Raw genomic sequence first — 18189 nt, forward strand, 5'->3', positions numbered from 1 at the left:
TTGACCAATATAGTATTTTTCACAAGCATTGCATGGAATACGATATACACATCCCTTGGTAATGTCAGGAGAATTCTTTATTAAGGCTGTTTTTATTGTATTTTTACTCTTAAATGCTACATTTACATTGAAGTTTTTTAACAGTTGGGGAATTTCTTTAAATGAATCACAATAAGGTAGTACAAGTAAATTTTGTGTGTTATAGTTTTTTCTGTTATCATTACCGAAAAAAGTCTTTTTTGCTGTTCTTAGGGCATCATCTAATACAATTTCAGGATACTTTAGTTTTTTACCTATTGCTCTAATACCATTTATTTCGTCATCAATATATTCAGGGCTGCAGACTCGGAATGCTCTTAAAAACATAGAAGTAAATACAGATTTCTTAACTTTGTTGCCTTGGTTTGAGTAATAATGGACATATGCCGAGATATTCGTTGGCTTTCTGTATACACTGAACTTGAGACTATTATTACATCTATGTATGCGACAATCCAAAAAAGGTAGGGTACAATTATTCTCCAGCTCCATAGTAAAATTTATTGATGGTACCAAACTATTCAATCTAAGAAGAAAGTTATCTAAATTTTCATTTCCTGGCCACACACATATTATGTCGTCAATATATCGAAACCATTTTACATTATTAGGTATGATGTTATTTACGATTCTGCTTTCAAAAAATTCCATGTATAGATTGCTCAATACTGGGGATAAAGGGTTTCCCATAGCCATACCAAAAGTTTGTGCATAAAATCTCCCAATTAATTCAAATTTACAATCTTTTATACATAATTTAATTAATTCTATTAAAGTGTGTATGGAGAATGGTAGATTCAATTGTCTATTATCTAATATTTCAGATAAAAATTCCAACATGTCATCAATAGGTACTTTTGTGAATAGTGAGACTACATCAAAACTGACAAGCCTACAGGTACTGTTGATCTGTACTTCATTCAGTTTGTTAATCAAGTCTACATTATTTTTTATATTTGAATATGAGATGGTGCCAACTAAAGGATTGAGGATATTCACAAGGTACTTAGATAATTTATATGCTGCTGAACCTACAGAGCTAATTATTGGCCTAGCTGGATAATTTGGCTTATGAGTTTTAATAGTTCCATACATATATGGCAATGTTGGTGATATTGTACAAACCTTTTTTATCAGATCTTCATTCCCTTTTAATAACTCTTTCACTTTTTTGTTGTAACTACTATTCACAAACTCAATTGGATTTTTTCTTAATTCCATGTATGTGTTTTCATCACTCAAGAGGTTTTCCATTTTTTCTATATAATCATTTTTATTCAAGATTACCAGTGCTCCAGATTTATCGGCTTTTGTCAACTTAATATTTCTATCTTGCTTCAATTCGGCAATTGCTCTCTTGAATCTTTTTGGGCAATTTGGAACCACTGGTTTTTTCATATTGCTGTATATAATACCCTTAATCATATTTACTTCTTCTACAGAAATATCACTGAATTTCTCCAGGTTACACACTCCATTTGTAATTTCTACACTATTCACTGCACTTGATGACATCGAGAAATTTAAACCGTATCCCAAGGCACACTTCACATTTCTATCTAGAATTTTATTTGACAAATTAACCACACATTCTGGATTAACGTTTGTAGTCCACGGGCTACTTTCTATCAGTGCATTGAGTTTCCTGTCATGCTTTTGTTTGAGTTTTCTATACACTTTTTCGTTCATTTCTCCATAGCAGAAACCTCGAAGTGAGTCTTTCCAATCCGTTGGTATTGAGGCTTCAAAATGTCTCCTTTTTCTTGTTAGGTCTTCAAACGCTCTTCGGTTTTTAATTTTCATTGAATTTATATGCTTTTCTAATATACTTCTCTGTATATCACCAAATGGTTGATCTTCTATTTCCAATAGGGATTTCGTTATCATGCATTTCGGAATGACTTGTTCCTTCTTAATGTAGAATTGAATGTATTGTGAATAATTAACGTCGGTGTGAAATTAATATTTAGACCTAAGCTACCATTCATTAAAAGAAACAATTATTTTATATAGTATGCATAAGTATATTGGCACTATATAGTGTTATGCTAGATATAAGTATTGATATATACATGATTATATGTTTATGATATTAATGTTGTATACATATAAATGTATATATGCATAGGTATGTATGTGTATATATGTATACATGTATATATGTGTGTGTATATGTATGTATATGTGTATGTGTATGTATATGTATATGTATGTGTATGTGTAAGTATTTATGTATATGTATATGTATTTGTATCTGTATGTATGTATATGTGTATATGTGTATGTGTATGTATATGTATATGTATGTGTGTGTGTATATATATATGTATATATATATATATATATATATATATATATATATATATATGTGTGTGTGTGTGTGTGTGTGTGTGTATGTATGTATATGTATATGTATGTATATATATGTATATATATTTGTAATTTTGTGTATGTTTTGCTTATGTATTTATATAGATAAGGCTACCGCATTGACATATAAATAACTGTAATGAAAGTAAAATAAGAAGAAAACAAGAATATACCCGCCACTAGAAATGACCCTTTTTAGCAGGTGTCTAACGAGCTTTCGGACTCCTCCTACGCACACCTGAGTCAAGCCCAGGTAGAGGGTAAGGGAGTGTCATTGTTCTCTAAATCTCTATATGTATGTTCGTACTTCTGCTTTCCCTATAAAATGTAAGAAACCTCTCTCAATAAATCAGTCCTCTGAGGAAGTATCACGAAACTAGTCAGGACTCAAGTGTATATTCTGTATTTTCATTTTCCCTGTGGTTCTTCTGCATCTGAGCATCACGTTTTCCTGTGATTTTTACGCATATATATATATATATATATATATATATATATATATATATATATATATATATATATATATGCCTACAAACATACACAGTTGCGTGTTATTTGCTAAGTCAATTCAACTTTTTTTACTTCTATCAATTTCTATTTCTCGTAAAAACACATACTTGTTTGTTACCCCAAATAAATTTTGACTTGATTAATAAGATTATACATACATCTAAGATAATAATAATAATAATAATAATAATAATAATAATAATAATAATAATAATAATCATTACTACCGATAATATAATAAAGAAAATATAATCGATGTATGTGTAAATTGTGTTCTATAAATATTTGACATAAACGTAGGATGCACTTATCAACCAAACTGACTGAGGTATACCTTGTATTTGGACTCTTCATATACATTTCATTTACAAACGCTTTATTTTATAACCTGGTTTCATTCATAATTCTCTCTTACGCACATACGCTATTACTATTTATACCTATTATCCGCAACTCATAGACCGTGTGGCCTAACGGATAAGGCGTCGGACTTCGGATCCGAAGATTGCAGGTTCGAATCCTGTCACGGTCGATGGAAAATTTTCCTTTTTAAACTTCCCTCAGAGACCACAGACTAAGTACCAAGAGATGCTAGATTTTGATGAATAAATGTAATCCTGCAATGGGACCGTAGAGGACATTCAGCGCTCACCAAAAAGCAATTTCGGGAAACATCCCTTAGTTGCAGGGTACTTTCAACGGCTGATGTTGAAAAAGGTTGAATAACAATACGGGAAATAGAGAAGTGGAACAGAGGTAAACATAAAAGAGGTAAAATAGAAGGCGATAAAGTGGGGGAATGAAGGGACACCGAATAAGCCTACCTCTCACTAACGCCTACACCTACAGTAAATCGAGTGACGTTTTGATGGCCCTTTGGGAGTCTGAGGGGACTACCGGAGTCGGGGGAGGGTAATATCAATTTGGGATTCACTTGATAAAACAAGGTATTGTAGCTTTATATAAAAATAAGTGAGTTATGTGTCCGTCGGTCATTGGTCAAAATGTGCTTTGGCTGAGCTTCTAATCCCAATGCAAGGAAACCGATATTTTCTTCTTTCTCTATATTTTACTTTTACCATGAATACCCATGCACACGCAACTGTTTAAATCAAATGTAATTCAATCCTAGAATCTTTCAAAATGACTAATTAGAATTTAATCCTAGAATCTTTCAAAATAACTAATTAGAAATACAATCTTATAAGCAAATCTAAATGTCTCTGGAAAGCAAATATTCCATTCCCACAAAAGAAATTCATAGAATTAACGGGACTTATTAAATCAAATTTGCTTATGAAAACCTAATCAAAAGAATCATAAAAACCTAAATACGGTAAAGAGCATATATATATATATATATATATATATATATATATATATATATATATATATATATATATATATATATATATATATACATAAGATGTCCAGCGTAACATGCAGTAAACAGGTAGGAGGTAAGGTGACACAACCGTTTATCGTCACAATAACCTGGTAACGGTTTACTGCAAACAAACATGTTTTTATCAAGTGGGTCATATTTGCCCAGATGGAAGGCTACATATCAGTGATCCGCCCTTGACAATCTTCCAAGAGAGCTAAATCATCGAGTAACATTTTATCGAAGTAACGGTGTTTGTATAGGAACTCCTATCTAAAGAGGAATGGCCTCTGCATAGAGGAAAATTCTAGATATAAAGTAAGATCGACAAAGCTTCTTTACGATTTATCAGAAATTTAAATCTCTGAACATTGATGGTGCTTAATCTAAAACTAGTACACGTGAGATATCTCAGTTAATTTATCGTATTATTTTGCAATCAAATTTCCAATTGTATGTATGGTTGTCGATTAAATTGTTAATAATGCTTATGGAAGGTAAATTTTACATACCAAGTCGAAAAGTAAAATAAAACTTAACTTACCCACTTTGATTTCGGAGATTTCCACGAAGTTCTTGTTAACTAAAAGCCACGTTTATAATGCCTTTTCTGTTTATTGCTTTTACTTATCAGTTCCGTCTAACAGGTTCTGTCTACAATTCTGTCTCGCCTGATGGACACTGATTTAACAAACGCTTCACATCAATATGTCGTACAGCATGGCGAGTTTAATAAAAACCCACAAAATCACCACGGTTGACAATAAGAATACTGTTTCTTGCGAAATTTTAATCTGAGTCAGTTAGTGAACAATTAACCATTAGTATAAAATAATCATGGATGAACCCCCATATGCTCTTATGTGCCCTGATGCTTTCAATCAGCATTACGTCACACGTGTACAGTTTACACGTGTACAGGTGGCACTGACACATAAAATCCTTGGTGCTACTATAGCGTGAGGTCTACCACACTATAGCGTGAGATCTACCTCCCATTAGCACTATAGCGTGAGGTCTACTGCCGAATTATTCGTCCCTCATAGATAAAACACATTTCATACATTTGTTTAAGCAATACACACTTAATTTAAACATATCTTAGAAATGACTTAAATAGATAATTGGATTTCTAGTTACATTAAAAAAAGGAAACAAGGTAAAAATAAACATGTTATCATATATTTCCATACAGCTATTCTAGCGATACACTCTTCGTACATCAAACATGTTATCATATATTTCCATACATTTATTCTAGCGATACACTCTTCGTACATCAAACAGGTTATCATATATTTCCATACATTTATTCTAGCGATACACTCTTCGTGCATCAAACAGGTTATCATATATTTCCATACATTTATTCTAGCGATACACTCTTCGTACATCAAACAGGTTATCATATATTTCCATACATTTATTCTAGCAATACACTCTTCGTACGACCAACACCTCGCATTAATCTCTTTAAAATCATCGTTTTAGCGTCCAACCACAATCGCTCAATTGCCTGTGTGTGTGCTCCTGTCGCTGGATCCACATAATATTGCTGGTGGTTCACTGTAGAATGCTGATATCGATGATATCTCTTTTAGGCGGAGGGAAAAACTGATTTAGGAGCTCCATTTGCTTCCTTTTTTATGGGCAGGTCACGTGGACAGGTCACGTTTTTTGATGGATTTGGGCTCTGAGACGCTGGTCACGCGGTAGACCTCACCCTCTACCTGGGTAGGCGACATATGGCGGTAGACCTCACACTATAGTAGCACCAAATCCTTTGCTAACAGGTCGCTACCTTTGAGTAAGAGACGTATCCTAGTTAAACTTTAGGCAGCAGATGTGATCACACAAGCACACTCGAGTCTTGATACTTTTAGTTGGAGATATATGTCCAAGTTAAGGCTTAAACTACACAATACTGTTCTCTTGAAGCAAGCCATGCAACACAACCACAAACGAAACTGTAAACAATGTAAAACTAACCTTGCAGTCTTGATGAAAACAAAACAAACGAGTGTTTAAACAGATTTCATATTAATTAATAATAAGTTCATATAATGCATATATACGAATATACTTATTTCTTAGATATTATAAATTATTGTTTAATCTTATTATTTTTATTACATGCAGATGATGAAAATTGTACCCAATACTAGTATAGTATTTCACTTGACAATAAAAAAAATTGTCGACTAGTGTGTACTGTAATTTGTGTAAAAGAAAAAGTTCTCACTCACTATTCGAAAACTTATAATACATATCTCAAGATTGATTAGGTCAATTACAAGAAACCACAGAAAGGAGACGTAAAACTCGTACGTGATAACTTTTAAACGATTATATATTTTATCGAAAGTGCCACCATATAAGATTAGACATGTTCTAAGTGGCCCTCCCTGACCCTGTTCCCAACTTCCCTTCTGTATTCACCGCTTCACCAGTGATTCTTGCCATTGTTGAAAAAGCACGAAATCATACGTATACCAGTAAGTTCAATTTCATGAGACATATAAGAAATAACGAGGAAAAACCCAAGTGGAGCTTGTCAAATTCATACAAGATAAACGAGCCTATTGTTGACTAACGTCACTTCATATTAGTTGCATAGGTCTAGGGTAAGTTAATTTAATTTACATGGTTTATGAGGTCATTCATTCTGCTGTGATATTATTATAGAAATTGGTTAAGATCTTGGGATGAGGGTTTGCTAGTAGCATGTTACTAGCGTGGATGATATATGGTAAGGTTAGTATAACAGCTTTAGATTAGGGTACTGCTAGGCTAGGAACCTGTGCAATCGATAAGTTACGGTGGTAAAAATATAGGACTAGAAAAGACTTAAGTTCTTGTTTATGAGGAAATATTTACCCGTGCGCTACCACGATTAAATTTAAATTCCTCGCATACTCCTTAACATAACCTGGTTACCTGGGATTCACACTCAGTCATTGAAAGTATCTCAAATTACGGAAATAATGGTAGGTTTTATTATAGTTATGAACGGAAAAAGCTTCCCTTCAAAAAAATAAAAAGGGTTCCCTATAGAATGTCTGTTTTCTTTGAAAATTACATTTATTTTCACTGCAATTAAAAATGTAATTAAGTAAGAAATAATGGTAAAGTTTTGGATTCAACCAAATTGGGAAATGTATTATATTAATATATTTTCCTAGTAAAGCACGTGATAACAAAACACTTCTTCTCAATACATTATTGTCGCTAATGCATACTTACAGAGAAAAAAAATATTTCAGGAATTGAAGGTCTTGACTTTTTCTAAGTTTAGTGTATATCTTTCCATGGGCACGCAAGGTAGCTCTTGTTAGTTTGTATATCTGTTTTCATCTTGCTTGGCTCCTCCCCATTGCGCAATGTGACAATATTTGCTTGAATGCGCATTTGCTCCTCCCACTAATGTCGCTCCTCCAATCTAAATACTACTGGGTTCTTTTCAAGGGTTATTATTGGACGATTCATTGGTCTCTCAGTCTTGTTTCAAGGATCTGTTTTTCGTGCAATATAACATTGTAAACGATAGTATTTTGTTTTTTTCCCTATTTCATTATGGGAGAAACCCGTGATTGTCGTTTGTTTTCGGTTTTCAAAAGTTCCGGTTTCTATATTTTCATCACACGTCACTTGACTGTCATGGATCCTCCGGTACGGTTGTGTGAAATATGCCGTTATTCCTATTTTGATGTGATCGGCCGATTTCATGGGAATTATAATGGAACTCCTGAAGTAGTGAATCGTTTTCTAAGGGAGCATTCCGTATTACCTTTAAGTGTCCAGTGTGGTAAATGTGATTCGCCTTTTAATCAGAGGCTGAACGTATTCCAGTACTTGATGATTCAGAAGAGGGTCAACCACAACCTTCCACATCTTCATCGTCATCTTCCGTTTAAGGTAAGAAGTGATTTTACGAAATATATATATTCAAATTTACCCCTGGTTAAAGGGGGGGTCGCAGGGGGGGCGAAGCCCCCCCCCCCGGTAGGGGTACAGGGCCCCTAGGTTAGGTTAGGTGGGTTTGTTAGGTTCTGTGGTGCCTTGAAAATTACTGTGGCCATAAGGGGGGGTCGCAGGGGGGCGAAGCCCCCCCCCCGGTAGGGGTACAGGGCCCCTAGGTTAGGTTAGGTGGGTTTGTTAGGTTCTGTGGTGCCCTGAAAATTACTGTGGCCTTAAGGGGGGGTCGCAGGGGGGGGCGAAGCCCCCCCCCCCCGGTAGGGGTACAGGGCCCCTAGGTTAGGTTAGGTGGGTTTGTTAGGTTCTGTGGTGCCTTGAAAATTACTGTGGCCATAAGGGGGGGTCGCAGGGGGGGCGAAGCCCCCCCCCCGGTAGGGGTACAGGGCCCCTAGGTTAGGTTAGGTGGGTTTGTTAGGTTCTGTGGTGCCCTGAAAATTACTGTGGCTTTAAGGGGGGGTCGCTGGGGGGCCCTACCCCCCTCCCCCCGGTAGGCCTAGTTAGGGGTATGGGGGAGGGGTGCTGGAACATTAATTATTCATTTATTGCAAATATCATTCAATGCCCCAACACCCTCCCCCCCTTCCCCCACCCAAAACCATAAGATTTCTAGAAAATACAGTGGAACCTCTACACACGAACGTATCTTCATCCGAATTTTCCAACATCCGAAGTAAAATTTGAGCAATTTTTCGACTCTACACCCGAATTTTATTTTGACACACGAAGTAAGCAATTTTCGTCGTACCGGTTGTATCCGAATTTTTCGACACGCGAAGTACAATTCGAGCACGTTCCTACTCTACTTCCGAATTTTTTTTTCGACACCCGAAGTAAACAATACCCGTGCACGTAGATGGTACTCATAGCGCCGGATGTATTTTTTATTTCCGCCGATAGAAGGCAGCATTTCTACCTCGGAGGGACCCTCAATTAGCGTGGCTTGGGACATTCCTCTGTTCTTGTCGGCTTCGTGTGGTTGTGCCCTCTGCGTTCTGCTATTAACTGTGTTTTAATCGTGATTTTTTACGTTAAATCCTATTACGGTATTTTACGTAAATCATGGGTCCTAAAAGGCTTAGTTTCGTAAGTGGTAGTGGTAATGGTGAGAAAAGGAATAAGGAAATGCTTTCTTTAGAAGTAAAGCAAGGAATTATTGAAAAGCACGGACGCCACGTCCGTGTGAGTGAACTTGCAAAAGAACATCACGACGAACTTACTACAGAGGAGCTCAAGGAACTCCATGCTATGTCTGAGCACATGAGTGATGACAAGGAAGGGATCGAGGAGGTAGAACATGTGTAAGGTTCGGCGCAAATAAAAGAGGTGTTAGGAAAATATCAAGACGTGGTCGACTTCATCGACAAATACCATCCAAAGAAATTGCAGGTTTGTCGTGTAGTTGCACAGTTTGATGATGTTTCCCTAACTTATTTTCGAAACATTCTGAAAAGCTGTACCAAGCAACTTTCTATCCATAGCTTCTTTAAAAAAACTATGAAGTGAACTCGTGATGAAGAGGAAGGAAGTGGTTCAAAGAAAACGGCAAAGAGTGAAGCGAAAGAAAGTGAAACAAAGAAAACGACAAAGATTGAAGAGAAAAAAATTCAATCAATTTTAAGTGTAGAGTGAAAGTGATTAAAATTAATCATCAAAAAAGAAAAAAAGAAAATGTAAAAATAAATATAGAATATAAAAATAAAAAAATAAGTAAGCTAAGTTAGGTCAAAGTTCACTTAGTGTAAGTTAGAATAAGTTACGGTAGTGTACGTTTATCGTAGTCAACCTCTCTACCTCCTCGCCGCCCGTCCGTCTCCTCTCTGCGTAGATGTCAGGATGCCTGAAAACTTTAAATCAATCAATCAATCCTCTCTGCGTAGCAAGACCAACACCTGCGCTGGACTTTCTAAGGTAAAGTGACGCTAAAAACCCGTTTTTATTTATTATTTCTTGATAATTATTCTTTTTTACATGTCTTTTACAGTATCTAATTTAGAGTGCATATTGTCATGTGTAATTATGTGTAGTAATTTATTAAGGAGTTATCATAGGTTTTTGGGCTCAACCACGGATTAATCCTTTTTCAATGTACTGTATTTTTATGGGAAAATTCGTTTCTACATCCGAACATTTTCTACATCCGAAGTTGGTTGTGGAACGGATTAAATTCGTATGTAGAGGTACCACTTTCCGGTAATATTTCACAAGACCATGGTCTCCATATACTGCCAACTTATGCAAAGCTATTGTTTTCTTTTATTACTTTTTTGTAATTTAAAACAATTAGCCACATGGGAAACAAGTTATAATTACTAAAAACTATGGAATTATAAAAAAAACAGTAAATATGTGATACTTTAATTACTAGCAAAACTGGAATTCGCTATAAGAAATGGACGAGTGCTGGCTAGTTTGGTATTCTTCTCTCTATGTTTAATAGGTGCTGGGGCATAATAACTAACGTATCGGTCGATTAAAGTGTGAAGTTTGTTTTTCACTCCTAAGTCCATTGTTTACATCTGAGAGACTGAAGGGGACTTATCACGCATGCTTGATTTCTGTGCATTTACAATAGCGTATCTGTCAGGAGGTTTTTTAAATCAATTACCAACTTAAAAATACTTCTTCATAAGTTCCCGGATATTGTTCTACAACAGCCATTTTTTTTTCCACCTTCCCCATCAGTTTTAAGTTAATCACCATCACATAGAGATGTCTCCAGGAGGTAACTTGAGTTAAGTACATAAATCTATTTTGAAATTTAGTGCGATTTAATTTATGTCGGCAATTGATTATGATGGAAATGCTCACTGTTCGGTGTATGGATATTGTTACTCATGTGAAGTTAAGAAATAACAGAAATAATGCTTCAAGGCCCAGTTCTGACTTAATTTTTAGGGAAGACCAGTAGATTTCTTACTGAAAAGATTGCCAAGCCAAAAAAAATAAAAAAAGTATAATGTGTCAATCATAAGTTGAAGAATTGTAATTTACTTTATCATAATATAAGGATTTATTTGTGATTTACTTTTAGTTTGTGACCTGGGAAGGGGGTTCCAGGTAGCAGTTGTGACCTGGGAAGGGGGCTTGACCTCCAGTTAGGGGTTGTGACCTGGGAACTACTAGGTTAGGTTAGGTGGGTTTGTTAGGTTCTGTACCCTTTTACAAATCTCAAAAAGTGTTAAATAATCATGTTTTGGCCTGTTTTCAGCAACTTACATGAACCATATATTTTTTTTTCAAACTGGTTATCTTGTCTTTATTTTGCATTTCTGACCATTATTATATCTTTAAATTGCTCGTTTATGAGATTTCCCCACCCAAAAATCCCCAGTTTCTCACTGTTGGCCCCCTTAATTGTCTTTATAAAAGGGGTCCAAAAACTCATGAACGAGTGGTTTGCCCCCAATAATCAAGGTCAGATATGCATAGAACACATGATAATGAGTAGGAAAAATATATGGTTCATGTATTTGGCTAGAAATTAAAGTATCATATATTTACCAAAAAAACTAGCCTGGTTTCTTCACTAAACTACCTGGAACTGACATCGTCAACATAGTAAATTAAACAGAAGTTTGTGAGGCCAGCGTACATTTGATATACTGTATATTCAAAATCTATACTAAATTAAAAGTGTCAGTAGAATATAGTGACACTTTTGGGTAATTTCTCCATTTTTAATTTAGTATATATTTTGAATACATATCAAATGTACGCTGGGATCACAAACTTCTGTTTGGTTGACCATGTTGATTGTGTTAGTTCCAGGTCGTTTAGTGAGGAAACAATGCTAGTTTTTTTTTTATATAATTCTATAGTTTATTATAGTTTTAACTTGTCTCGCACATGGCGAATTGTTTTTAATTATGAAAAGTAATAGAGGAAAACAATAGCTTTGCATAATTTGTCAGTATATGGAGAGCGTGGTCTTGTAAACAAACACCAAATATCCCCGTTCTTAGACGGTCTAGCAGGTTTGTGGTTTATTTGCTGTTGAAATGAAGGTCAAATAGGCTACAGTGAAAGCACATTATTTACAACAGGAGAAACTATTTTTTATGTTCAAAATTTGGTTACGTTCGCAACTATAATTTTACCTGATGATACAGTAGTGCCTCCAATACCGAACATCATCTTTCCCACATTATCCCTATGTTAAGGGGTCGGTTGCCTGATGTGCCTTTTTCAATGCCTCCTATTAAAGGCCTTCTCCAATATCGAACATATTTGATTTTAAAACCGTGTTCTAACTCCGAATTGTTCAACCACCAAGTGAATTTTTCCCCCATAAGAATGAATGAAATAGCATTACCATGTATTTCTGTGTAAAAGACAACCTTTAGAGAAAACGAGGTAAAAAATTATGGCAAATTTCAATTGGTTTATCTCATATGGGTTGTATTAGATGACTACTAAATTACATTTGTTCCGTAACCGAAATGCAAACCACGCTATTTACATAGGGTTTACTTTTGGCATAGCTGAAATGACGAGCCATTAGAATTTAACGAGGGTGTATTACCCCCGCGCTAGTTAGCAAGGGGGTAGGGGAGTGGTAGCTAGCTACCCCTCCCCCCCTCACACACCGGTGAACTGCTTCACTTCATTTTTGGCTCGGACAATGAACAGACGTTTCTGTCCCGTCCTCGCATGGCAACCATTAATGTTTTGTCTTACTTAATTACTTACTTTTCTTATACTTAATATATATGTAAACATTCTTATGTTTATGTATATATTTGAGTATAGAAATACAGTAAGTTTCCTTTTCAGTGTTTGTGCTGTGTGTGTGTGTAGGAAGTCCACTCATTGTACGACAACTTCTCCGCGTGGTCCTAGGCCCCCACGGTGACATTTCATGGGTCGCGATCTCTCCCTTGGTCCTTCGGTCTCCCTTCGGCGGGCGCCGTTTTGAATCGTCATCGCTGGACTTTATTTATTATCTGTTTCCCGCTGTTCCTCCTTCCCTACGGGGAACTTGGTCTCTCAGCGTAGGGAACATGGGAGTTTAGTTGACTACGGTCTCTCTCTCTCCTTGAGGTCGTTCACCCTTTTATTTCTACTACGTATTATGGTAGCTTCCTTCCCATTGCGGGATGAGTTGCTACTCCGTTTATTTTGTCTCAATTATTTTTAATCAAATCTAATTGTATTTGTTAACTTTTCAGCTTCTGTGTAGAACGCTTCCCTTCGGGGTTCATTCGTTCTTACAATTAGTGAACATTCTTAGATGAATTACATAATTATAATTGTCATAATTCTGTTTTGTTACAGTTCTCCACCTTCCCCCCCTTCCCGTGAGTGTCAGTGGGGGAGGAGGGCGCATTCCTGGTGCGTAATTCTTATTTGTTCCGTAACCGAAATACAAACCACGCTATTTACATTGGGTATTACTTTCGGCGTAGCTGAAATGATGAGCCATTAGATTTTAACGAGAGTTTCTTATCCCGCGCTAGTTAGCTGGGGTAGGGGGAGGGGTAGCTTGCTACCCCTCCCTCCCTCACACACCGATGAAATGTCTCACTTCACTTTTGGCTTGGACAGTGGACAGACGTGCCTGTCTTTGTCCTCGCTTGGCAGCCATTATTTGTTTTGTCTTTACTTAATCACTTACTTTTCTTTTACTCAATATATATGTAAACATTTTTTCGTGTTTATGTATATATTTAAGTATAGAAATCAGTAAGTTTCCTTTTCAGAGTTCGTGCTTGTGTGTGTAGTGTACAATATCTCCGTGTAGCCCTCGGCAGTTAGGCCACCATGGTGTAATTTCATGGGTCGCGATTGAGTTTGACTACGGTCTTTCTCTCTCTCTCTCTTTGAGGTCGTTCACCCTTTTACTACGTTACCTTTACTACGTCTGAGTAGCTTCCTTCCCGTGTGGGTGGGGTTGCTACACCGTACGTTTTGTCTCAATTAGTTTATGAATCTAATTGTATTTGTTGATTTTTCAGCTTTTGTTGAACGATTCCTTTCGGGGTTTTCGTTCTTTATTTAGTGTTCATTCATTTTTGAATTACATAATTACATAGTTACATAGTTACATAATTATAATTGTTATAATTCTGTGTTGGTTACAGCTCTCCTTCCGTGAGTGTAAGTGGTTGTGAGGGCACGTGCCTTTTGTGTAATTCTTGTGTTCTTTTCCCTCGTTATTCCTCTTCGGTGCCTTCCCGGGGGAATGAATGTTAACTAATGATTTTTGTTTTTATTTTTCATAGTTACCGATCTAGTTCGTTTCTGTAATGTGACAACGGAGTGAGCTGTCTTGTTGAGGCCTGGGGATTTGGCTGTTGCTGCCTCCCCTATAGATCTTCGTCAGGGGCGTGTCTCCTTCTCCTGGAAGTACTCCCGTGACGATTGACAGCTCTCCAGTTCATTTTAGAACACTCAGGAGGCTTGCCTCCTTGGGTGGGTAACTTTCCTTCCGAGGGAAGTTTTCCTGTCCAGGCTTGAGTTTTCCCCTTTGGGGGCTTCTCCTCTTGCCTTTTTTTTCGTGCGACTATGCTCTTGGTGCTGAGCGGTCGCACCTGCAGTTACGCTCAAGGGGCTGGGCAACTGCAGGAGCCCCTCTTCGGAGGATTGCTCTTTTTAGGTCACTGGCTGACCTGTCTCTTCTACGAAGTGTTTCTCTTTCGTTCGCGAGGGAGTACACTCATAGAGACTCCTCTTCGGAGGACTCTTCTGCTTTTGTTGCTGTTGGCCGCCTTCGCCGTAAGGCTCACCGTCCGCTACGTCGTAAGGACGTCCCGTCTCCCTATAAGGGTGCTAAGAGGTGCCTTTTTTTAATCTTCTCCGTATGCAGCCTACAGCTCCTACCTCCTTAGATCTCTCCGGGGATCGATCTCCAACGCCTTCCTGACCTTCCGCCCCTGGTGCAGCTGGACAGCAGTCTGACCTCGTCATCCGACGGGCAACGGTCCCTTCGGGGCAAGGGGTTGCCTCCCACGGGGTTGTCTTCCCTTGGGTGTCAGGGTTCCCCTGCACGCCCTTCTGCAGTGTTAGCGCAGAGGCGCTCTCCTGCTCGTCAGCGTTCTCCTGATCGCTAGCGCTCTCCTGTTCTCCAGCGCTCTCCTGTTCGTCAGTGCTCTCCTGATGATCATCGCCCACTGCTGCTGTTCGGTCTCCTGAGCGCTCTAGATCTCCTGCCTGTCAGAGCGCACCTGTGCTTCCAGTTCCTGATTTGCGCCCACGTTCGCCCGCGCGACCTAGAACTTCGGTTCAGTTCTTGGACAAGGACTCTTCTTCTCCTCTCCCTCGCAATCCAGCTCGTCAGCCTGCTCCAGCGCAGCAACGCTCGCGGTCGCCTACGCGTGCTTCTAAGCTACTGTTCGCACAGGATTCCACGCGTCGCCCTTCTGCTCGCCAGCGACCACAGATGCGTCAACGTTAGCCTGCTCGTCGGCGATCTCCTGCGCGTCAACGATCGCCATCGATCTTCCACGCATTACAGGTCCCCTGGACACCATCAGTAGCGATCTAGCGGTCGCCTGCTGTGGACCACGATCTCCGGTAGCTGAGTCTTGCCATAGATCTTCCTCCTGCTCGCCAGGGTTCACCTTTACTTCTGTCCTTCTGTGCATCAGCTTTCTTCAATCGCCAGCGCACATCTGTGCGCCCTTTCCTGCCATGCACCAATGGGCGCCAACGGTTTTTTCCTGACCGTTCAGGATCGCCTGATTGACAGCTCGCATCAGCGCTCACCTTCCTGATGCACCTGCGCGCCTTCTGATTAGCGCGATGCGCTAACCATCCCTAGTCTCTTACGCGTCAGCGATCTCCTACGTGCCCGCGCGATTCTTCGCCTGCGCACTAGCGTTTTGTTACCGCACCACTGCTTGCCAACGCGCTGTCGCTTGCCGACGCGCCTTCACTCGCCTAAGGGCCATTGCCCGCCTACTGGCCATCGGTCTCCCGACCGCCTGCGCTCGCCCGCGCGCCCACGTGCCTGCACGACGACATGCCCACGTGCCCGCACGACCGCACGCCCACGTGCCCGCACGACCGCACGCCCACGTGCCCGCACGACCGCACGCCCACGTGCCCGCGCGCGAACCAACGGTATTCCATCTCGCGAACCAACGGTGTTCCATCGCGCGAACCGACGGTGTTCCGTCGCGCAAACCAACGGTGTTCCATCGCGCGAACCTACGGTGTTCCATCGCGCGAGCGCTGGCTCGATTCCTGCAGTAGCCATTGCTTGCCTACGGGTCATCGCTCGCCTGTGAACTTTCGGATTCCGTCCACCAGCTCTCGCCCTTCCTACCACGCTCGCCGTCCTTCTGCACTCCCTCGCGCACTTTCGTCTGCGCTCCTGCGTGCCCGCGCATGGGCGCTTCCACGTTCGGCCACGCGCGAACCATTGATTTACCATCGCGCGAGCACCAGGGCGGATGCGACCACGATTCCCATCGGGGTTTCGCAACACGGCCAGCCTGGCGAGTCTTCTGGAGCGTATTTCCAGAACACGGTCTTCACCCCGTAAACGCAGAGCATGGCACATGCAAGAGCAGGAAGAATCTTCAGGGAGGTCTGAGCAACATTCTTCTTTCCAGAACCTGGGTTAGCCCTTCCTCGTCATTCCCGGGAAGGGTCTTGCCAGGGAGCTTTCTGTTCGAGATTTCTCCGTCGGGCAAGGGGTGACTGGTTTAGCCCTTCCTCTTCTCCATCTCGTGGAAGGGGCTTACCAGGTCCTTTCCCTCCTCGGTTGTGTCCCGAGGTTTTGTACAAGGAAGCTCCAGGAAGATCATGGGTACTTTCCTCCTCTCGGGCTCAAGCACCTTGGCGTTTCGTCGCTGGAGCATCTAGACGCAGTGACCGAGGGCTTCCTCTCGGGTGTCTCATCCGTGGATGTCGACAAGCTCAGACACTCTCCCATCCTTGGGAAGAGCTTGTTTGAGCCTAAGGACAGAGACATGGACAGCTGTTGTGCGGAGGAAGTCGACTTCCGTTTTCACTCCTCCAAGGTGCTTTCTTCCAGACCCTGCAGGCCTCCGACGCCTCTTCATTCAGCCTCGTCAGCCTAAGTTATCGGACCGGCTACGGCAGCTAAGACAAGGTGTACAATAGTAGTCCCCTCCTGTCAGGGACAGGTAGCATGGGAGGCTCTCCCGGGGAGGAATAATCCTAGAGGGAGCGGCAGAGTTCACAAACTCTAGGATTGGCAACCCCCCTTGCAGGTCTCACGCTGGGGGGATGCCTAAGGTTACTCATCCGGATAACAGCTTCCCGATGCCGATTCCTGCACGATCTCCGTGATCAGCCAAGGATATCGCGCCTCGCTCTTACCATCTCTCCGTCACTGTCAGCGAATCCAGTGTCACTGAGCCTCTATGCCATGGGGTCGGCAAGAGGTTTGCCCGTTGGGCAGAAGGATCCATGTCTTAGGAGAAGGTCCTCCATAGGGTCGTAGACAGCTCCCCCCCCCCCCCCCCCCTGGCTTCTTCAGTCGATCCTTTCTTCTGGGAAAGCATCTGAGATGGGAGTTCCGTCGTCGACCTCTCAGCTCTGATCAAGTTTGTCGAACAAACTTCATCCAGCGTGGAACAGCAGAGTCGATCAGACTGGTAACGAGGCTGCAGGACCCCTTAGGCCCTGGATCGGGAGGACGGGTACTTCCAGGTTCCATTCCATCCATCTTCCAGGAAGCTCTTGGAATCCAGCCTAGACTACAGGTGTTCCTGCTTAAGATGCGGTGTGGCGATCCCGCCGCGGCATCGCAGGTTTTTTTCCCCGGAGAACTCTCCCTGCTTTCCTCATGGCCGCTCAGGGGCAGGCTTCCGCCTCCTTCGCTTTTTGGAAGTCTGGTCAACTCCGGTAGGCTCGGGTTCGACCTTCTTCGGCACCGGGACAAGCTTCCGGGTCTTTACCAAGAGTGTGGGATCATGGGAATTTGCTAGGAGCCTTCTCTA

General features: G+C 40.5%; 1 long non-coding RNA gene and 1 other non-coding gene across 2 annotated transcripts in view; both read left to right on the forward strand.

The window, feature by feature from the left end:
• Positions 1-3378: 3378 nt before the first annotated feature.
• TRNAR-UCG (transfer RNA arginine (anticodon UCG)) lies at positions 3379-3451 on the forward strand. The gene has a single exon. It is a non-coding gene; the product is annotated as a tRNA-Arg (tRNA).
• A 3028-nt stretch (positions 3452-6479) lies between these two features.
• Positions 6480-18189, forward strand: part of LOC137630106 (uncharacterized) — a 226468-nt gene continuing 214758 nt past the window's right edge. Inside the window, exon 1 of the long non-coding RNA XR_011041658.1 lies at positions 6480-6927. This is a non-coding gene — a long non-coding RNA (uncharacterized lncRNA). The remainder of the gene's footprint in view (positions 6928-18189) is intronic.

This window comes from Palaemon carinicauda, chromosome 38 (genome assembly GCF_036898095.1).
Source record: "Palaemon carinicauda isolate YSFRI2023 chromosome 38, ASM3689809v2, whole genome shotgun sequence".
Taxonomy (NCBI): domain Eukaryota; kingdom Metazoa; phylum Arthropoda; class Malacostraca; order Decapoda; family Palaemonidae; genus Palaemon; species Palaemon carinicauda.